Source organism: Lytechinus pictus, unplaced genomic scaffold (assembly GCF_037042905.1).
Source record: "Lytechinus pictus isolate F3 Inbred unplaced genomic scaffold, Lp3.0 scaffold_19, whole genome shotgun sequence".
In the NCBI taxonomy this organism is placed as follows: Eukaryota; Metazoa; Echinodermata; class Echinoidea; order Temnopleuroida; family Toxopneustidae; genus Lytechinus; species Lytechinus pictus.
Window position 1 is genome coordinate 2,619,441 of NW_026974140.1, and position 23,681 is coordinate 2,643,121.

A 23,681-nucleotide genomic window follows, 5' to 3' on the forward strand; every position below is an offset into this window, starting at 1 on the left:
GGACCTAACCCCTTTGACAAATGAGTTCTAACAGAAGAGTTTCTGTTGCAAAAGGGGTTAGGTCCACTCCCAGAAAATAATTTTTTTTTAATTCTCCCACATTGCAATATTCTTATGCGAAACTGAATTTTCATGATACCCTACCATGAGAACATAAAATTGGGTATAAAAGAAATCTACTTGTCTTCATATTTTTGTAGATATTATTTTCCAAAAAAGTCTGTGTGGACCTAACCCCTTTTGCAACTAAACTGAAATGGACCTAACCCCTTTTGAAAAAAAGGTGATTTTCTTTGCCATATTAGTTCAATTTCACTTTTTAATAGGAATTTCAACTTTTCTATGGTATCATCTTATATAGCTACTAAAAATCTATACATTAAGACATAAAAATCAAGTTTGATGAAAAATGGACCTAACCCCTTTTGAAAATGTGCTCTACATATGTAGGAGAAAGGCGGCACAAAAGAATTTTGAGTGGGAAAATGATTAAATGAAAAAAAAACAGAGTAAGAAATGCTGGAGAATAAAGGGGACAGGAAACGTATTAAACATGATAAACTGGGGCCCGTTTCATCATGAGTTACATGTATGGTAACTACGATGGTATAACCAACCAATCATAATCAAGGTTACCACGGTAATCACAATAATTGCAATGTTTTTAAATAGCTGTAATTCATTATGAAACGGACGCCAGATGAAGAAAGAACGCACGGGGATCCATGAAGATTTTTTTTTTTGCTTCTCGAAATTTGTTTCTAACAAGAAATGTACTCTTTAAGTGGTGACAGTTATTTTTTTCAGTAACCATAGTCTCAACCAGTGAAAATTACCATCAAATTTTAATAACCATGTTTTGCCCCCACCCCCGCCCCCCCCCCCAAAAAAAAAAACTTTTAGCTCAGTACAACAGCCCCTTTGATCTTTCCGCGGCCTCTGCCGGCTATAATTTAGAGTTGAGATTCTTTACATTTGTTAAAAACTAAGATTGCTGTATATCTTAACATGTGACAATTTAGGGATGGCAAAAGCACTAGAGACCTCTTTACCTAATCACGACTTGATCTATTCTTTTCATCTTCCCTTTTGGAATTGGCAAAGGCCTATAAGACGCAATACAAACAATGCTTTGTTTTTAAGTGATATCGATTGTGATATCGATACTTTATAGAGCGCGACGTATCGTCTCAGATTTGCGCTTGCTTGATTCGCTGAATCCTTCGCGTCACGAGCGCGTAACAAAATGAATACATTAATGAATTTGCCAAGTTGACCTTTGTCATTGCGCTGATGTGCGTATTGTCTAATACACGTACAAAACCACAGTTGACGAGGGAGCATCGTACGAAATTAATATTAATGAGGGCTTATTTTAGCTTCTAATGGATTAAACAAAATGGCGGTAGCTTCGGGGGCTTGACATGGACCACTAGCGTACCTACGGGGGGGGGCAGGGGGGGCACTCTGCCCCCCCTGACGAGTCACAACCCATGCAAAAACGTATCTTTGCCCGCCCTGACGGGCTTGAAAAACCTTTTTGCCCCCCCCTGACGAGCTTTAAGACCTTCAATGCCCCCCTGACGAGCTTGAAGACCTTTTTTTTTTTTTTTTTTTTTTTTTTTTTTTGCTTGTCAATTTTTTTCTGGTACGAAATCCTTTATTTGTGTTCGAAGACCCTTTTTTTTTTTTTTTTTTTTTGTCAAATTTTTTGGCGGACGGTTTTGCCCCCCCTGTGGAAAATCCTAGGTACGCCACTGACATGGACCCCATATTTTTAATATTTTAACGTCACTAGAATTTATTCTTCTGCAATAAACCTAGAGAGTATGAGCCTGTTCAGACCGGCAGAGATAGCGCGATCTAGCGCGCGCTAGATCGCGCTATCTCTGCGGTGTGGAAGGTACAACGTCGTTTCGGTCCGCCCAACAGCGAGCCACGGCGAGCCAAAACGGCGTGCCACTGGAGCACCTCTTGGGGGTGGTCCACGAGAGATAGCGCGGTCTAGCGCGCGCTAGATCGCGCTATCTCTGCCGGTGTGAACCCGAGCTACGATAGCACGCCGGAAGTCATCAAACACAGTTAAAATACAAGAGTCTAGAATCTAGATTAATCAAATTAGAAATACATGCACAATGTATACAACGCCATGAAATAAACGTAGGCCGGCTAGCATAATAGGCACAGCGATATCGAGCTCTCAACTAACTAGTACGGGTTCGTAATAGCGCGCGAAATCTTTGACCGCTCTGACCTCATGACGTCACGCGTCATGGCAACAGGACCTCTCAAAAAAGGGGGTGCTACGATAGACCGCGCTATCTCACTGCGGTGTGAATCCGGCGAATGCCAATGGGCGGACCGTGGATCGCGCTACGATAGCGCGATCCACGGTCCGCCCACGGTCCCCCCTTGCGGTGTGAACAGCCTCTATGATGAAAACGACATGGATTTTGAGTGTTTGGGAGCAATTACAACTATCAGTGTCTAAACGGTTGCGAGTTGGCTTGAAAACAGCCGAAAACAAGCAAAAGTCTTATAATAAGACTTTTGCTTGTTTTCGGCTCATGGTTTCAAGCCAACTCGCAACCGTTTAGACACTGATAGTTTAAACACGAGCACATGGACCCCATATGTTTTTAATATTTTAACGTCTTCAAAATAAATTCCTCTACAATTCTAGAGAGTAGGATGAAAGTGACATGGATTTTGAATGTTTGGGAGCAAAACTAAGGAACCATTCGTATTTTAGATATTTTAGACGGTATTATTTAGACTTTTGCATGTTTTCGCGGGCGCATTTTAGGCGATTTTCAAGCCAACTCGCATAATTTGGACACCCCATATTTTTAATATTTTAATATATTCTTCTATACAAATCTGGGGAGTATGATGAGAATGACATGGATTTTGAATGTTTGGGAGCAAAATCAGGAACCATTTGCATTTTAGACAGTATTAGACTTCTGCTTGTTTTCAACGCACTTTAGGCGATTTTCAGGCCGGCCAACTTGCAACGCTTATTTGGACACTGATAGTAAAACGAGCACATATAGACCCCATATATTTTTTTAATATTTTAACGAATTTGGAATATATTCCTCTACAAATCTGGAGGGTATGATGAAAATTACATGGATTTTGAATGCTTGGGAGCAAAACTACGGAACCATTCGCATTTTAAACGGTATATTATTAGACTTTTGCACGTTTTCGGCGCATTTTAGGCGATTTTCATGCCGACTCGCATCACTTTGGACACTCATAGTTAAAAAATGAGCACATGGACCCCATATTTTTAACTTCCTTATACACCTTCGATATGCATTTCTCTACAATTTAGCCGACTTTGATGAAAATGACATGGATTTTGAAAAAAAGTGCAGCTTACAAAAACCTTTTTAATTTTTTAGTAAATTCACGTCTTTGAAGATTTGTTTTTTTCCGAGTTTTTGCACCATTCTTGCCAAATGAGGGCGCTGCATGCTGACTCCAAATACATATAGTTTTACCAATTAAAAGACTTTCTCGTACTTTGGTATACACTTTGTTATAATATCTTGAAAATTTGATGAAGTTTGATGCGGTATCCGCTGAGTAAAGATGAAACTCATTTGGTGAATTCGTGAGGTCTAAGAGAGACATAATTCTCTTGATTGCGCAAGATTGCATATCATTCAAATACGGCTACTTTGAAGACCCTTAGAAAAAAAAATAAGCACATACATGAACCTATATCATTTTTTGCATTTTCATAATGCATAGATACCAAAGTAACTCTGCAAAATTTGGTAAAAATGACATGGACTTCATTTTAACTGTGGAACGTCATTAACAGCATTTTTACATTTCAAATTTCAATTGTGCCTCTCAGGGGGGAGCACGTACGGGCCGGCTTTGCCCACCCCCCCCCCCCTGAATCCGCCAATGCCCGGTAATATATTTACGTTTTTGTCCACACTGGGGAAAAAAGTGAAGGCCCCCGGTTCCGTGGCCCCCTATTTTAACAAAAGTGCCATGAACACAACATGTATAGACATAGTGGACCTATGTCACATTTGACCCTTTCAATATGCAAGCAGTATACTCCTGTCCCAAAGTATATTCAATTCCTCTCATAATAAAGTGAAAATGCCGTTATTCAAACTTTTACGATTCAACCACTTTTTATTCCTTACCAATTCTATAATAATTGAAATAGCTTTCAACATTATCAGATGTGTTGTGAATTGAAACTACTGGCCTAAAATAGTTTGATAACTTTGTTTTAAAAGAAATTCAATTTAACACACCTTTTACTGCACATATATTCAATATTCAATTTGAATCAATTTTTTGTCATCATATTTCTGCTATCAATGATTAACTACTAAGTTTTGTGGCGTTTACCTATTGAAAATAAAACCATATGAGACACTGGAAAACGAAATCAACAACATTATCCTAACGACAATACAAAGTCTTGGTTGCAATAATAAATATTATGAGAGTGGCTGCCACGAACCACTACCCCGTACACTACACCCATAGGCGTCGATCCTGGGGGAAGGGGGGCAATCGCCCCCATGAAAATATTTGGAGGCAAACATATTGATTTGCCCTCAACTTTTGATAACTTATAATGTGCAATGCAAATATCTAAAAGCCTTGTGAATTAGGACTATAAAATAAGTAAAATCGGCATGAAAATGTACAAAATTGTATTTTTTTTTCGGTGCAATTATTGCGCTCGAACTTTTGAAATGGATCGACGCCCCTGCTCATCATCCCACCTTTACTTGTTTAGTTGACTTCTGCAGGTGAATTCAAGATGGAGGGCTGTCTACCAGATGGTGTCGATCTACTGAATGTCATTAAACATAAATGGCCTCTCCGTTACTTACGCCAATTTATACTTTTTTAAAAACGGTATGGACTTCAATCAGATCACGGTGCAAGGTTCAATATTTCTTTTAAGATATATACATGTATATATGTCTCCATAACAAACAACCAGTTTGCATTTGCTTGTATGGCTTACTCAAATATATAGTCTAGTTCTCAATCTTATATTGTAAAAATGTATTGTTGACTCAACAATACACCATTGCTTAAAATAGTTAAACTAAGCACTTAAAATAGACAAACAGTTACAATTTTAACAGTTAAAATAGACAAATACTCTTTGTCTATTTTAACTGTTATTTAAGTCTAATGCCAAGATGGTATATATTTTCATTTCATTTACATACATTTTCGTTCACAAAAAACATTAGTTCACAATTATAGACCAAGAGTATATCAGACGAAGTTTAATAGGTTTAACCATGGACCTACAACATGGTTTAACCTACCTGAAAATTAGACAGAATTGTATATGAGCTAAGTGGCAATTAGACATATGTTAGAAGACGAACTGGTTGTGGACTATACAGTGCGTATAAAAAAACGGGACAGATTTGAAAAGTCTATAAAATTTTTGTTTCAAATTATGATGTCTATATTTTGGTGTTAATAGGTGCTCTAGGGTCTTATCTTTCAAATTCCATTAACAAAATTTAGTTTCGTTCACGCTTGAGCGAACACGGAATGTTTTTGTCTAGGATTAAAAAGGAGGATTGCGCCAAAATAACATATAATGATAACAATGATGATCGGATTTCCTTCTAATCAGCAGACTTCCTCTTAACCTTTTCATTGTCTTTGCCATAATTTTCGAATTATGCGGTCAAATTTAATTTTTAAATCAAATTATTTGCTTGAATTGTTCTGTTGATTCTTTTTAATATGTTCTCTTTTAGCTTTGAATATTCCTTCTTCAAGCAAAAACAATTTTTTTCAACCGAAGTATGTGAGAGCGTGTATTTTTTTCAAATCCTTTCATTGTGTGCTACAAAGATTATGGTGCATTTCGAACAGTGCCATACAGATGAGCGGGGGCTCGTGGATGATACCCCTCCCCCTCAATTAAAAAAAAGAAATCATGACCAAGAAAAAAGTGGAAAGGAAATAAAAGGAAAGATAAAAAGTAAAATATGATATTATTTTCTGAATATTATGTCAAAATCTACCACAAAATTTGATATTGTAATAAAAAAATGGGAATATTTGCGTGCTCGCTTCGCTCGCTCACAACTTTTTAATACATTTTACCCGATCTACCATATCTAGCTCCTTCAAAACTGACTCAATGCACCATTGCCATTGAAAGACATTAATTCCTTCCTGTTTGTCCTGTCGAGCATATAATTAAAATTGATCAAGGAATCAATAACCCCTTAAAATATGGAATTCATGTCTTTTAAAGGTACCATAACATAATTTGTTTCACTTAATAAAAGGATTTGAATAACTACAAGTTTTCTCAATTAATAATGCAAATCTCCTTGCTTGGGTTGACAAAAAGTCTTCTTTTCTTACTCATGAAGAAAAATTAAAAGGTAAAAGAAGTTTAAATGAAAAAAAATAATTCAAGTAAATAAATAAATATGTAAATAAAATTTGACAGCATAATTCTAAAATTATGGCACAGATAATGAAAAGGTTAGGAGAAAGTCTGCTGATTAGCAAGAAGTCTGCAGGCGCGGATCCAGGAGGGGGCCGAGCCGGCCCCGGCCCCCCTATTTTTCGGCAATCTGCAGAAAAAAGTGTACTCTTTAACTTGATAGAAACGATTAAAAAAAGAAAGAAAAGTAAGAAAGAGGTATTATACCCATGATGTGTGATTTACAGCCTTGTAACGGCCGGCCCGACCCGAAAGGAAACAAGAAAAAGGTGAGGGGAAGAATTGGAAAAATAGAATTCATATAAAAAATTTCGCTCGCGCTTCGCGCTCGCATTGCCTGTGTAAAGAATCTCATTCAAAAGGATTAAATGGCACTTAATATATCCAGTTCTGACATCAATTTGCACACAATATTTTAGCTCGCACATCAAGCTTTCATTATTTTGTTTGATTTACACAAATTGTTAATATATATACAAATTTTCAGCTCGCGTTGCGCGCTCGCATTGTTTGATTTGTGAGATACCTATCCTCTTCTTACCAATTGAATTCTTAACAAAATTTCTCAAAATGCCCCTTTATCATCTCAGAAAAATTTTAAGCTCGTGCTTCGCACTCGCATTTAATTGTTTGAGACAAAGCTTGTTCTTTATTTAAATAAAAACGTGCTTAGTAGACTGTCCAGTTTTCAGGTCGGAATATCAAAAATTTTGAGCTCGCGCTTCGCACACTCATTATTTAATTGGTGATACTTGTATCCTCTTCATTAATCACTACAAACAGTCCTAATTGAGTTCCTTTTCACGTTACTATATTAAAATTTCGGCTCGCGCTTCGCGCTTGCATTGTTTAGTTTGATATTTATCTTTGTTCATGAATATAGCAACTGAAAGAATTTGAGCTCGCGCTTCGCGCTCGCATATTATATTATGTCGACATGAGATACCTTATCTTGTTCATTAGAATACAAACTAAAACTTCAGTCTTTAGTTAGGACTACCCCCTGAAAAACCAAAAGAAAAAGCAGATTATAGCGGCCAATAGAGAAAAACGTTGATGAAAATATTTTTCGGCCCCCCCCCCCCCCTATTGGCGAAAGCTGGATCCGCCCCTGGTCTGATCATCATTTTTATCATCATACGCCATTTTAGCGCAAGCCTCCTTTTTAATCCCAGACAAAATCATTCTGTGTTCGCTCAAGCATGAACGAAACTAAATATTGTTAATGGCATTTGAAAGATAAGACCATAGAGCACATACTAACACCAAAATATAGACATCATAATTTGAAACAAAAATTTTATAGACTTTTCAAATCTGTCCCGTTTTTTTATACGCACTGTATAGAATAAGATCATGTGAGAAAGTAGACAAAGTGAGTTGAGACCAAGTAGTAATTTACAAACATTATAACGTTAAATGGAGGCACCAGAACGGGGGGGGGGGGGCAAATCCAGTTATTAAGGTCAAGATATGTGGAGTAATGGACGCATCGTTGGAGTTTCATATCATATCGAGGAAAAGCAAGAGAAGTAGTTCGATTTTCTTTTCTAACTAAACGGTATATCAAGATGATATTGGTTTAATAAGACCTCAGGCTTTTGTCATGTTTGTCTTCTTGAGCTAAAAGAAATAATGTGTTCTTGTCAGTTTAACAACTTCCAGTTATTTCCGTGTTTATTCTTTCAAACGGGCTCTATTTCAGAATGGAGTGCACCCCTTTCATTAATAATTGTGCATTTTATCATGTCATATTTTCTTTAATGATTTGTGCACCCGAGTGACCCGCTACAAGCTGCGCTTTCAGAGTTAATGTCTTAATGTGAATAATGCTTAGCCTTTAAAGGTTATTGGATTGAACTGAATTGAATTAAAAATGAAAACGATTAATATTTACAGTCTTGCCGGGATGGTAATTATTTTATTACGGATCAGACAGAGGAAAATTACGAAAGGGCGGTGTTTTAGAGAGTAGCTAATGTTAATTAACTTCTGTATGTTAGGGCATAAAATTCAAATATCGATTTGCCATTGAACTTGGCCATTGACACAATGGTTAAAAAAGATTAACATTTCTGGATGATTTCCTCCAGATTTTTTTTTTAATAGTACAATTTGGCTGTGCGGTATAGAGATTGTAATTCGGATGTAATTTTGTATTTTTTTATTAACATGATCAACATGCACAGGCGGATCCACGGGGTCAAAGCCGAATAAAAAAGATAGAAAAAGAAAATCGGGAAAAGGGAAAATGCGAAGGAGAAAAGAAAAATTAAAAGTGAGGAAAATAAGGTGAGGATAAGAAATAGGAAATAGAAAATCTTTCAGGTCACTGTTTAAACAATTTCTATCGCGCTTTGCAATATAGCATTGCCTGATTCATGCGCGTATTCTTGGGGGTGCTTTCGGGGCCCGGGCCCCCCGGGTAGGCGAAAAGGGGGAGCCAAAAAGAAGAAGAAAAGAGAGGAAAAGAAAAGGGGAGAAAAAAAGAAGGGAAAGAAGAAGAGAAAGAGAAAAAAGGGGGAAAGAAAGGGAGAAGAAAAAAAGAAGAGAGTTCAAGGGGCGCCGGATTGATGTTTTTCTTAGGGGAGCCCAATTGATGTTTGACGTAGGGGGTGCCGAATTAATGTTTAACCAGGGGGGGGGGGCGCCGAATTGATGTTTGATCTAGGGGCGCCAAATCGATGTTTTACTTGAGGGCGCCGCATTGATGTTCGACATATAGGGGGCGCCGAATTGATGTTTGTCCTGAGGCGCCAAAATTCATGATCAGCCTATAGGGAGGGGCGCCAAATTTATATTCGACCATTGGGTAGCCAATTAGATGTATATGACCGGGGGCGCCAAAATCATGTTTCACACTCGCGCTCGTATCAAAATAATGTAGAGCTAGATGCTCATCCTGTTCATGATTACCAATATTGCTTAGAAAGTCTCATTTTTAGGTCAGAATATCAAAGATTTTTATCTCACTCTTCGCGTTCGCATTATTGTTAAGTAGGTGACGATCGATCCTGTTCATGGTTAGATAAGTGCTTAGAATGTCCAACTTTGGGTCGAAATATCAACAATTTTACGTTCGCGCTTTGCGCTCGCATAAAATGATTGATACCCATCCTATTCATGATTACCAATACTATAGCGCTAGAACGTCCAAATTTGAGGTCAGAATATCAAAAAATTTCAGCTCGCGTGTCGCACTCGCATCATTTGTTAAGTATACCCATCATGTTCACGGTTGCAAAAAGTGCTTAGAATATCTGATCGGGAAACATATAGATGAAATTATTTTTCCACCCCCTCCTAGCTATTAGCGAAAGCTGGATCCGCCCCTGGTAAAGAAATGTCAGCTCCCGCGCTCACATAATTTTTGTAGGGCCTACTCTGATGAGAAGTTGAACCCCAAAGTGCTTAAAATTATATGCTTTCAGGGGGCCGTTTCATAAAGCTGATCGTAAGTTAAGAGCGTTTTTAAGATCGAATGGCGATCCTTTCTTTTTAGAGCGTAAGGAACGTTCACCAGTCATTCTTAAAGTCGCTCTTAACTTACGAACAGCTTTATGAAACACCCACCTGGTCAAATTTATTCTCTTCAAAAAATAGATTGACAACATTTTTCATGGATATTTTTTTCATGAACACATAAAAAAAAGTGGTCTTCAATCGCATTTTTTCACGTGATTATGAAATAAGATCTTTCAACGTGCATTTAAGGTACGTTTGTTTGCCTGGCAACAGTGGTGTAACAACAGGGGGGCATGTGACCCCCCCCCCCCCCATCGGCTGCCACCCCCCCTAAAAAAAAAGATGAATATGGTGACATATAATAGTCCTTAAAATGTCCCTGTTTGGGGTCAATATATACACAAATTTCAGCTCGCGCTTCGCACTCGCATTGTATGTTTAGTGAGACAGATACGTATCAAGATTACAAAAATTTGTTTATAAGGTCCAATTCTTAGGTCTTAATATAAAAAAATGTTCGTGCTTCGCGCTCGCATTATTTGATCAGTGAGATACTTATTCTTTTAATGGCACAGTCCTTAAAATGTCTCTATTAGGTCGGTATACCTGGCAATCGAGCTTGCTTCGCGCGCCCACTATATAGGTGACTCAACAAATTTTACTGCCCCCCCCCCCTCCCATGCCGTGTCCCACGGTACACCACTGCCTGGCAAGAGGGGGCGCCATTTTCCAAAAGTTCGCAGGAACGCCAAAATTAGGTGGGCCCCCGAGGTGCAAAATCTTTGATTCGCGCCTGTGATTAAAGAGATCCATATCTTGTTTAAGATGATGAAATGTCCACTTTTAAAGGCAATCTACGAAATAAATACATCAGCTAGCACATCGAGCTTTTATTATTTTGTCAATGATTTTTAAAAGTGTTTGAAATATCCCGTTTTCATATTCGAATATCATCAATTTTCCGCTCGCGCTCGTATCATTTATTTTTTAGAAGTGCCTTTACTCTTCATGAATTCTTACCAAAATCCTCCTCTCCAGGTCTAATTGCCAATAACAGCGCTCTCCCTTTGGCTAATGAGATACGTATCCCTTTCATGATTTCTTACAGTCAATAATGTCCCTTTTCATATATTCAGTATGTCATAAATTTTGCTTCTCACTAACATCAGTTGCTTTGTTAAAAATGCCTACACATCCTGTTTGTTAAAAAAGGAAAACGTTAAAGAAACCCAAAAATACAAAGAGAATGGAAAGGTAGAAAATAATGTCATGGCAAATAAATAGCCTGTCGCTTTGGCGTGCATATTTAAAATAGCCCTTGCCATTTTCTATCTCAAAAAGCGTGATCAGGATATATTTCCTTCAACTGATTGACACTCCCTTTTACGCTACTCTGTTTGAACTCTAACCCTTCCTTTCCGGAACCCCTTGTTTCTCCATTCCCTTTCCTTCCTATATCGCTCACTGCTTTCTTTCTTCATGTTTCTTAGCAAACCATCCTTACTTTCCTTTTTATATGGATATTTTCATTTATTTCATTTTCCACAATAATATATACCAAGTAAATCAAGTAAATTCAGCCATAACAAGTCAAGTTTAAAAAAAAAAAGATAAAATAAAGTCATTAAATCGACTTGAAACAGACATGATCGTAAAATTTTATATGAATAGATTAAAAATATGGTAAAAGATAAATAAATTATGATACATGATTTGTGAAAATGGTGGATCCTACTCGAAAGCAGAGCTTGTATATTGTGGATTCCTCACTTTGAACACAGAGATAAATTTGAATGTATCTCTATATGACTTTGGTCAATATAACCATCGCAGAAGGACTATTTGAGCACCTGAGTTGAAAGCGCTAAATGTACATGTAACGTCCAGTCCATCTGGATGGAGAGTTGTAAATATAATGTCCTGCCAACGTGAGTATCTAATTTGAAATGAATAAAATATATACACATAATTAACAAAAGAAGGCTATATACTCATCGACACGGGAAATAAGCTGTCTTGTATAACCATAGACAGGTGCGATATGATAGACATTATTGGAAAGTGTGAGGTGCGATGCTCTTCGTGATTATTTATATCTTTAATCTAATTTTCCATCTTGAGTGCAAAGTACATTGACCATCAGGAAGAACAATGAAATGATAAGAAATCAAGAAATATATGAATGAAAATATGGATAGGACATCTGGCTCAAATCGAATGAGAGCAGATGGATAACGCTATATGTAGAGAGATAAACAGGATATATGCTTAAAATATCAGAGATGGCCGAAAAACAAGATACAAAGTTGATTGCGTGCGTGGCACAACAATGATCATTTTGATGACCCTAACTTGATGACCTAGATGGACTATAGGCCTATACACCACGTACACCAACCTTGATATGAAAAAGGCGATTCATTGTTGGGTGGGGGTGGTGGTCTATGGTCACTGTTAATTTCAAATTTAATAATTTGTTGTTGGTGGTGTTGTTGTTGCCATTTCCAGTATTTCCATTCTTATTATCACCAACATCATCTTTATTATTATAACTGTTATTATCATCAGTATCATTATTATTACCATATCATCATCATCATCATCATCACCATCATCATCATCATCATCACCATCATCACCATTATCATCATCTTCATCTTCATCATCATCATCATTACCATCACCATCATTATCATTGCTAATGTTGTTGTTTCGTAATTTATAGCCAACAATGTATATACATTTTTATTATTTCTCAGCTTTTAGACGTATGCTCTCTTTTTACAACTTTGCATAATTTCATAACTAAGTAATACAATGATAGATTATTATCTTATATAAATACATTGTACAAAGTACATGTTGTACAACAGTGTCATAAAAAATATGAATCATACAGGTTTTAAAAATAAGTTCATGTACCAATAATGATAATGACAGTAACAATAATTAGAATGATGATAATAACATATTGATTCATCAATATGTTATTATCATCATTCTAATTATTGTTACTTTCATTATCATTATTGGTATATAGCAATATTTTTATCGTCATTATTATCATCATCACTTTTTATCAGCATCGTTATTACCATTATTTAATATTACATGCAATTATCATAATTTAGCATCATCATTATCATTATATTTATGTTCGATGTCAATATATCGTCACCATGGCCATCTCCTTTTAAATTTATCAGTTATTATAATTAGAATCTAAGACTAAAACCTCGGGTTGTTGTTTTTTAAGTCTGACGTGTTTTTTAATCATAATACCTTCTCATTTTCTAATTTAGCAGTTACATCAAACCATAGAGGATATAACTGTCCGTCACTATTAAATATACTCTTAGTTATATCAAATGACCGGAGGTCTGTTCCATACGACGCCGAGAGGACGGGCTCTGTGACGCCGATCCTTTACCGGCAATTTACAAAGAAAATAATATTCCATGAATATTCATCATTAAAGATCGAGTCCAAGGGTTGCAGTATTTCATTCATAAGCAGTTCAAAAAAATCTTTAAGTCGATATTTTCACAGATTAGAGCATCATATAAAAAGAGAGAATAATGACGATGGCAAGCCTGGAGTTAAATACAGAGTAAATTTGTCCACTCAATTCACTTTCACCATGGATGATACACTTCTTCATCCTTCCCGTGTTCATTAAGATTACGTCGTACTGTATGTGTATATCGTTGTAATAATGTCATATTTTGATAAGTCTACCCATTGCCATATTAAGCCTGGAACGAGTAATGACTATGATGACGAAGACTGAATGTGAAGAGGTGGGTAAATTACACTCTAAAAAAGTTAACCCAATATTGGGTAAAATGGGAACATGCATGTTTATTTGGTAAAAAGATATAAAATGTATTTTTTTTTATTCCACGCAATGTTGTATTGTATTGTATTTATTTTCCGTCAATTGAAAATAATAACAATGATAGATATATTTACAATTACAAAGAAATGATCATTAAAAAGACGGAGGGATTGCCCTACTCAGCGTTGATAACATATCAACGCTGTTTTACAGAGGGGTCCTTTACATATATACATGTAAATATAATACAGGAAAAGAAAAACTTAGTTGGCTTACGATAAACAAGTTGACAAAATGTGAAAAAGTAAGAAGAAACGTATTTACAATATATATACAAGATAACAAAGTAAGAAAGAAAGAATGAGGGATCTGAACTAAAAATTACAAGAAGTCTGGATAAATGTTTTTAAGGCCTTTTTTTAATGCATCGATATTTTCCAATAATTTCATGTGATGGGGAAGAGTATTATATTGAGATGCACCTCTGTATTGGATAGTGCGACGAGAGTATTCTTTTTTGGGTTTGGTAGAACCAAGACAAGTGGAAATAAACCTGTTATGCAAATAATCTTTAAACCATGGCAAACATTCATCAGAAACACCAATATTGCTTTATTTTTAAGAAGTAAATAAAGGTCAACACAATCGAAAGCTTTTTTTAAAGTCAATAAACACTGCCCCATTATATTTCCCCTGATCAGCAGCGGACGCATGCACTGATCTGAAATTCTAACTAAAGAAGGGTGTTTACTCCTAAACCCAAACTGAACTTCAGATAACAGTTTATTATTTTCTAAAAATGATATCAAATGCCGCTGAGCGAATCTTTCAAGTAATTTCGATGCAGTGGGTAGAATTTAATTGAAATAGAACGGAAGTTATTTGGAGATTTTCTGTTACCTGATTGATGAATAGGAATGACTTTAGACTTTTTCCAATGGTTTGGAAATTCATTTTCGATAAAAGATCTGTTTATTATGTGGGTAAGATATGGAACAATAATGGGAGCACACATCTTCAGGATCTTGGATGAAATCTCATCTAAACCTATAGAAATGTTCTCTCTTAGTTTTAATATTTCCTTCCGAACGTCCTCGTCAGCAACCATCTGAAAAGTAAAGCTAGCATTAAGCATGTTAAGACAGTATCGTTTGTAGAATGTTGAACATTATTAAAACTATAGAGGCTAGTTCTGTGCCAACTGAAGAAAAAAAAAGTATTAAATTCATTAGCTTTGTCTACAGAATCATTTACACCAGATTCACCACTGCTGGAACGTGACGTTGGCAGAACAGATCTTCAAACCTTCCAAACCTCAGTAGATCTCCCCATTGCAGAGGACAATTTATCAACATAGTATTGTTTTTTTTTTGCCTTCCTTATCTTTGAGGTTACTTTATTTCTTAATTTTCGAAGCTTTTGGTGTTTCATAAATTAAAATGAAAAGGATTCGTCTCTCTTGTCTCTAGTATCTATATCAGCTCCAATTCAGTTGACTATATTGTGATTTTGAACCTGGTTTTCATGAACCTTGTTTTCAAAAAAGATTGTGAACGCACAAAAAAGGAATACAATGGAGGAAATTAAAATGATAATAACCCCGCGCGAAGTGCGGAAGCTAAAGCGTTTTATCAATTTTTTGCCATGAAAAGGGTCCCGAGAAAAGGATATTCTCAGACATATATTGAATACTTCCCTTGGAAAGATCAGATTTGATTACAAACAATTTAGCGACAGTGCATATCTTTAACTCGCAAAACAGAGGAGAAGAAGTGTATATGCCAGGAGGAAGATATTCCTCCCCGCGCAGAGCAACGAAACTCTGAAATTTTAAAGGGCGGATGTTTCATCAAAATAATGCAGATATCTCCAATACCCCATCGGCTCTCATTCAATTAATTTTCTAAGATTATTGAACTTCATTAAAAGGAAAATAGTGCGCAAAAAGTTGAAACTTCTGTGATTTATTGAAATTATATAAAAAGGATGCCTAATTTCTTTGACTTATCCTGAAGCGCTTCATTTTGAATTATAAAGAAACTTAAGAGTCATTCAAAATTTCAAACTGAGGGCGAAAAACAGGACAGGAGATGAATGTACAGGGAAATGACATGAAGTTGAATAGAATTTGATAAAAAATATTGTACTTTTTTATTTAATACCCTTATACGATACGAATTTTATACCTTCCTCTTTTTGGATTAGGAACCTGTTTGCCCCAAAAATTATGGTTGTTTAGTAATGAGCTGAAAAGCGGGAGAAGTTGACTTTATGGAGGTGACGGCAGAAATTGATATAAAGATTTTACCCGCCCGGAGCCGACCCGACCAGAAGTTGCGCGATCAATTAAAAACAAAAGATAACTTCATATACTTCGGCCTAACCTTACTCTAATTCCATGCCCTAATGTAAACATTTGAACTTTAACTGGCAATAAACACATATAGCTGAGGTAGAAAAACAGGGTTAGAGAAAGGGTGGGGGAAACAATGGAGATCTTCAATATTTTCATTTAACCGCGCGCAGCGCGGAAGCAAAATTCATAATCATAAATTTAGAGCAAGAGTGAAGGAGTTTCTCTTTTGAGAAAAAAAAAAGAATAAAAAGAAAAAAAAAACACAAAGCTACCTTTCTTCCCTTTTCCTTTTCTCCTCTCTTTTTCCCTTCTTTTTTTTTCTTTTTGGGGACGTTTTTGGGGGGGGCGACCGCCCCCACCGCCCCCCCCTGGCTACGCGCCTGTCAAAAGATGACTGATTATTAGAAGGCAAGTTACCATTCATTTCGTCACGGTTTTCTTGAGAATAAATATCAAAAGGCAATTAAAAAAAACTACATTTATAACAAATCCAATCTTGACTAGAATTGAAAAAGTTCAGACTTAAACAAGAACATGATAAATGAATCCAATTATCACAGACTACACACTTAACAGCATTCAGCTAACAGCTAATGAGCCAAAGGTTCATTTTACCATGGACCTACTACAACCACAGCCTCTTCAGCAAGACTGATCTTCCAGGGCTTCCAGTGTACACCCTGCACCCGGGCCTTGCAGTCTATCTAACTCACCGCACTTCTCGCGAGAAGGTTAAAGATCCCATTTTCAAATATCTTGAGTAGGCCTGTGACTCCTTGGAAGCATTTTTATCAATATATTGTGGCGAAAATGGAGGGAAGGGGGAAAGAGATGTGCTTCACGGGGGCTCTTCAATCCCACCGCTGCCCCCGGTGTGGCGAAAATAGAGGGGGGGGGGTGTGGTTCACAGGGGCTTTCCAATCCTTCTCTCTCTTTTATATCAACTATAGTTCGAGGGGGTATGGGTAGTACTGGGAAAATGGGGTACGGGGCGCTTCTCTCTCGATCAATCCCTCTCTTGGTAGCGAGCGGTCAACAAAGCAACAGTGGGGCTGAGATCCACGCATTGTGTATGACATAGGTGCTAAACCAATGACGACACGGAGAGCATAATCTTGCAGTGCAACTATATTGGGGCTCTACAGCTCCCATTTTATTGATACTACTTCCAACCAATCATACTGATGCAGTGTATATACAGTGAAGGCCAATACCAATGCATTATACATGGCCATATAAAAAGTGAACATGATAAATATAATAATAGAACAAGCCAATGAGAACTTGGGTCGGCGCAGGCATCAATGTTTTGGACTATATATATCCCTTGACCCATAACAATATATAACGGTCCCTAATCTATCTGCATAATCCCTTCTCATTGCACTGTGGGGCTGGCTTGGCAAACATTGCGAGGAAGGGGTTTGGAACAGGTATATGAGTACATCATTAATGTACTATGCATTAAAGTAAGCTGTCCCTTGCTTTCCCAACTGCGCCTGTCAGCCTAACTGCCCACATGCCTGAGTCTTTCCTACCCTAATGATTAAGTCCCTGTGTAAACAGTGGATGGGGGAACCCCAACAAGTTTATGTAACAATTTGCCTAACCCTATTAAACTCTTCTCCTATGTAAACCCATGGGCAGTGCTTTAGTGTACACTAGTAACCCCATACTAACAATGGATACCCCTTGTTTTGGTATGGCTATGCAAACAGCCATGGCAATGAGATGACCATAATATACGTAGGGGAGGCTAGGACGCTGTTCGTGTAATACACATACTAGGCAGCCCCGTGGTAGTTCCTCGACCCATGTATTATTATGTAACCCCATACCAAGGATGTAGCAAGCCCTATGAATCCCCCTTGTTTTGGTATGGCTATGCAAACAGCCATGGCAATGAGACGACCATAATATACGTAGGGGAGGCTAGGACGCTGTTCGTGTAATACACATACTAGGCAGTCCCGAGGTAGTTCCTCGACCCATGTATTATTATGTAACCCCATACCAAGGATGTAACAAGCCCTATGAATCCCCCACTAACCTAACGTGATGTGGCCTAGTATGTAAACCCCATAGAGTAATTGGGGATGCACAGCCAGTACATGGATGCTGTTCGTGTGAGCAAGCTAGCTCGAGCATTTACTAGGCTACCCATTAGTAACTGTGCACCACCGCCCACCCATAGGCGTTGTATACCAGCCTTCTGCCCCCCACCCAACCCAAGGTGGATGTAGATGGTAACCTACATTGGTGTTGATGCCTGGCCCCCCAGTCTCACGACTGAAATTTAGATGCTTGGCGGTACGGAAGTTGCCTGCTCGAGTCTGCTCTGGAAGTGCCTCTGTTTTACCCGAAAAATCCTCCCTATTAATTTATACCCTTCGAGCGAGCCCTTCTATACCACTCAAGCATAGACTCTGGGAGAGTTACATAAGCATTACTTCTGCTCATTAAGCATTGTAAACCCCGGAAGATAGTTTTACCCATAGGGAGCTGTACTTAAAATTCAGCTATTTCTCCCCACTCTAAACACAGGGGCTGGAAATAGCCCGACCAGGGTAACTATATCTGGCCTCGATCATAGCCTCCCTTGTTCTCTACTCCTAAGAGTTACAATTAATCGCTAAGTCAATACCTCTCGAACTTTGTCTTAACTACTGGAGTGGAGCTGGAAGTAGGGCTGTGCGGTATTGGATGGGTTAGTGCTAGGTTTTCACAAGCTTCCATTGTCTGGAGATTTTGGTCATTTATAAAAAGGTAGTTTAAGCCTATTCCACTCCTGGGTAATGGTCAATCAGTGCTACTGCGTGTAGGTGTTGGTCGGCCTGGGAGTGAAACAGTTAAACTGGAGAGAATTTTGCCTGTCCCTCTCTTCCCGCGAGAGGGTTCTTTACCTTAAAGCTGCATTGCGGGTTTTTACCTAGCTCAAAGTGACATTTCGTCACACAGCCCCCTCCCCAGCTCGATACTCCTGGATCGAGGAAATTACTTTGGTCTGGCAAAATATTTTCCATTCCATCAACACATTGACTAATACCGTCCTACCAAAGTGCAAAAAAGACCTACATAACTGTCTACTTCCATCTAACTTCTTGCTCTACTTACATCTACTTGGGGTTCCTAAACAATGCTATACCCCTCTAATCGGCTAAGTCACAATACAAAACAAAACAACTGAGCATCCACCCTCTAGTGTTCTACCATATCCCTTATAGTAACACACATATTTGAGTGAATATCCTATCCGTTTTGAGCACACCAAAGTTGCATTAAGCACCCGGGATCTTACTGTATCTCTACGAAACCAATGCCTTACTAAAATATAATAATAACTTATACCTACGCAACCAAATCAAGTTCATTACTAGAAGATTATAGACTATTTAGCTCTCTAAATCCCTAAGCCTACCGTGACACCATAAACACACAATCTATGTAATAACTATGCATAACGAGAGTATACCTACCACCTACCAATTTGCCTTACAACCCGATCCTTGACTATTCAACTATTTAACAAAAATCTACCTACGTTCTAATATTCTCTTCCACCTTCCTACAGAAAACACACTTCATACAAAGAAAGTTATAACCTTACAGTCTGACACTTACTGTATTAACTCTAAACCATCGTTTATTGACGTACCGAACTATATTGACGTACATAACTCAAGCCGTGTCCTGCTAAGGACAAGGAGAATAGATAGTAGAATGCAGTGACAAAGATGAGTGACAAGAAGGTTGTGAGAAAAGAAGGGAGAATAGTCTGCTTCTAGGTAGTCTGCAGAGGTATTATAGGAGGGTAGGAAAGTTTGTTAAAAAGAATAAGGTATGGAAATTCGTTAATGCAAGTAGTGGAGAGTAGTAGGATAGTACTACGCTGAGTAGCGTGACAGATTTGAAGTGCCGAGAAGAAATGGCAAGGAAAAGAGAAAAGAGAATAAGGATACAATAGAACCTACGTTTTATCAACAAAAATAATGAACCATACCTATCAATGCCAAAGCATTAGACGTAGTCATCAAGGTATACAGTCCTTCGCTTTTGATATACTCATGACCCACTAAAATCAAATCTACTGCTCTTATAGAAATCAGGGTTCAAAGTCTATTCAGTCTCTTAATCCTGCGTCTTTCATTTAAAGAGAGACCAATCATCATGCCCAATGTCTTTCCAGTCATTGTTCAGATCATTATCGATGGGGCATTACACAACCCATATTTCTCCTTCCCTTGGTCCATTCTAGTAGAAAGGGCTGCTCTCGGTTCCTCGTGTCCTCATTGTCCTCATCCAGTTCCCTGCGTAGCATCTATCCAGGTCCAAACTGCGGAACCATTTGCTTCTCCTAACAGTTCTTTGGTGTTGCCAGTCCGTGTGATTGGATAGGCATCGTTTAATGCGACGTCATCGATTTTCCAAAATTCAACACAGAACCTTGTCGAAACATTCCTTTTCTCCGTAAAACAAAAAGGTGATTAACATGGGCTGCAAGATGGTTCATTCCATTGACCAGCATTTTCCAACCAGTTCATCTGCCTCAGTCTGCTTCCACCTTACAAACCGTACTGGTGACTGCCTGATGTGTGTCATTCATCTCGTATGAATATGATGCTTACTCAATCCATAACAATTATCACTGTCCGCCCTGGCAAATAAAGTTGACATTCCGCGAAAAAAACGTTTTACTGCGGCCTCCTGCCCATGATTCCAGCGTTCACTAAATGATTTGATTGAACTTGGATGTCATAGTCCAAATGCCCTTCTCCATTCAAGAATGTAGAGTTTCTGTTATAGGCTATGTGTGAACGTCCTGCCAATCGTTGGGATTGATACACAAATCAATTGTGATTCAGCTCCTCCACTGATCCACGTTATCACTGTTTGCTTACGTCTCACCGTGGTTGTAGCGACAGAAGGTCCAACGAATATCATTTGCATATAACAGTCAATTGTATATGAAGTAGAGTCCATATAACTGTTTCCGGTGAATCTCATACACATAACTTAATCTCCGCTACCAAGTATCACACAAATCATAGGCACACAGAACTGCACTGTATCCCCACTAATAGCAGGTACAGAATTTCAAGTGCTCTAGCCCTGTCAATGTGCCCATAACAGCGGTCAACTTAAAGGCCGATTGTTCAGTTTCTTTTCACCACTCCATCCCCTTGCATATAGCGACGGGTTTTTGTTTTGTTTATACCATAATGACACTGCTTTTCCACCACTCTGCTTCTCCAAGTCTCATCACGGGTGTCTCCCGACTTTCGCTCTGCGACCTTAGCATTTCGGTCTAAGCGGCTCTGCCATGCCATCTCTGTCTTGCTGTCTCACTAGCCATGCTCCGCCTTCACAGCCCTGCTGTCTCCCCGGCTCTGCTCTGCCTTCATAGCCCTGCTGTCTCCCTGGCTCTGCTCTGCCGTCACAGCCCTGCTGTCTCCCTGGCTCTGCTCTGCCTTCACAGCCCTGCTGTCTCCCTGGCTCTGCATGCCGTCACAGCCCTGCTGTCTCCTGGCTCTGCCGTCACAGCCCTGCTGTCTCCCTGGCTCTGCATGCCGTCACAGCCCTGCTGTCTCACTGGCTCTGCTCTGCCGTCACAGCCCTGCTGTCTCCCTGGCTCTGCTCTGCCGTCACAGCCCTGCTGTCTCACTGGCTCTGCTCTGCCGTCACAGCCCTGCTGTCTCCTGGCTCTGCTCTGCCGTCACAGCCCTGCTGTCTCCTGGCCCTGCTCTGCCGTCACAGCCCTGCTGTCTCCCTGGCTCTGCATGCCGTCACAGCCCTGCTGTCTCCCTGGCTCTGCATGCCGTCACAGCCCTGCTGTCTCCCTGGCTCTGCATGCCGTCACAGCCCTGCTGTCTCCCTGGCTCTGCATGCCGTCACAGCCCTGCTGTCTCCTGGCTCTGGTACCTGCTGTATATTGGATACTGCAAGTGATTGCGTAGCTCGTGGATTGTAGCGGTCAGTACCTGCTGTGTTAGGTACTGCTAGCTGCACTGCTACATGTTGATTGTAGTGGACAGTACCTAGCCGTTGTGTTAGGTACTGCTAGCTGTACTGCTGCCCGTTGATTGTAGCGGTCAGTACCTGATGTGTTAGCCGTTAGGTACTGCTAGCTGCACTGATTCCCGTTGATTGTAGTGGTCAGTACCTGTTGTGTTAGGTACTGCTAGATGTACTGCTACCCGTTGATTGTAGTGGTCAGTACCTGTTGTGTCAGGTACTGCTAGATGTACTGCTGCCCGTTGATTGTAGCGGTCAGTAACCTGATGTGTTAGGTACTGCTAGCTGCACTGATTCCCGTTGGTTGTAGTGGTCAGTACCTGTTGTGTTAGGTACTGCTAGGTGTACTGCTACCCGTTGATTGTAGTGGTCAGTACCTGATGTGTTAGGTACTGCTAGCTGCACTGATTCCCGTTGATTGTAGTGGTCAGTACCTGTTGTGTTAGGTACTGCTAGCTGCACTGCTGCCCGTTGTAGTGGACAGTACCTGCTATGTTAGGTACTGCTAGGTGTACTGCTGCCCGTTGATTGTAGTGGTCAGTACCTGATGTGTTAGGTACTGCTGCCCGTTGATTGTAGTGGACAGTACCTGATGTGTTAGGTACTGCTAGGTGTACTGCTGCCTGTGGATTGTAGTGGTCAGTACCTGATGTGTTAGGTACTGTTAGCTGTACTACAGCCCATTGATTGTAGTGGACAGTACCTGTTGTGTTAGGTACTGCTATAGCTGTATTGCTGCCTGTTGAATGTAGTGGACAGTACCTGTTGTGTTAGGTACTGCTATATACATGTAGCTCTGCATTGATGCACGTGGGTTGTACTACCGCCGACTCAGCTCACTACCTGCTCCCTCTCAGCAGCCATTTCTCCTAGCTGCCTTCCCGTAGCTCAGCCCTCCTTGTTGGCGGTCCATTCACTGCCACGCCTGCTGTACTATCAGCCAATCAAGCATACATGTTGTAGTGTAACTGCATCCACTCAGCTCGCGTTTTCCATGTCTATGCAGCGGATTCCAGCAACCAGTCTGACACTGCAATCAGCTAACTCTCCAATGCCAGTTAACAACAGTCAATTGATCTCATCCCACCGCTGCCACCAGTGTGGCGAAAATGGAGGGAAGGGGGAAAGAGATGTGCTTCACGGGGGCTCTTCAATCCCACCGCTGCCCCCGGTGTGGCGAAAATAGAGGGGGGGTGTGGTTCACAGGGGCTTTCCAATCCTTCTCTCTCTTTTATATCAACTATAGTTCGAGGGGGTATGGGTAGTACTGGGAAAATGGGGTACGGGCACTGAACGGTGGGTACGGGGCGCTTCTCTCTCGATCAATCCCTCTCTTGGTAGCGAGCGGTCAACAAAGCAACAGTGGGGCTGAGATCCACGCATTGTGTATGACATAGGTGCTAAACCAATGACGACACGGAGAGCATAATCTTGCAGTGCAACTATATTGGGGCTCTCCAGCTCCCATTTTATTGATACTACTTCCAACCAATCATACTGATGCAGTGTATATACAGTGAAGGCCA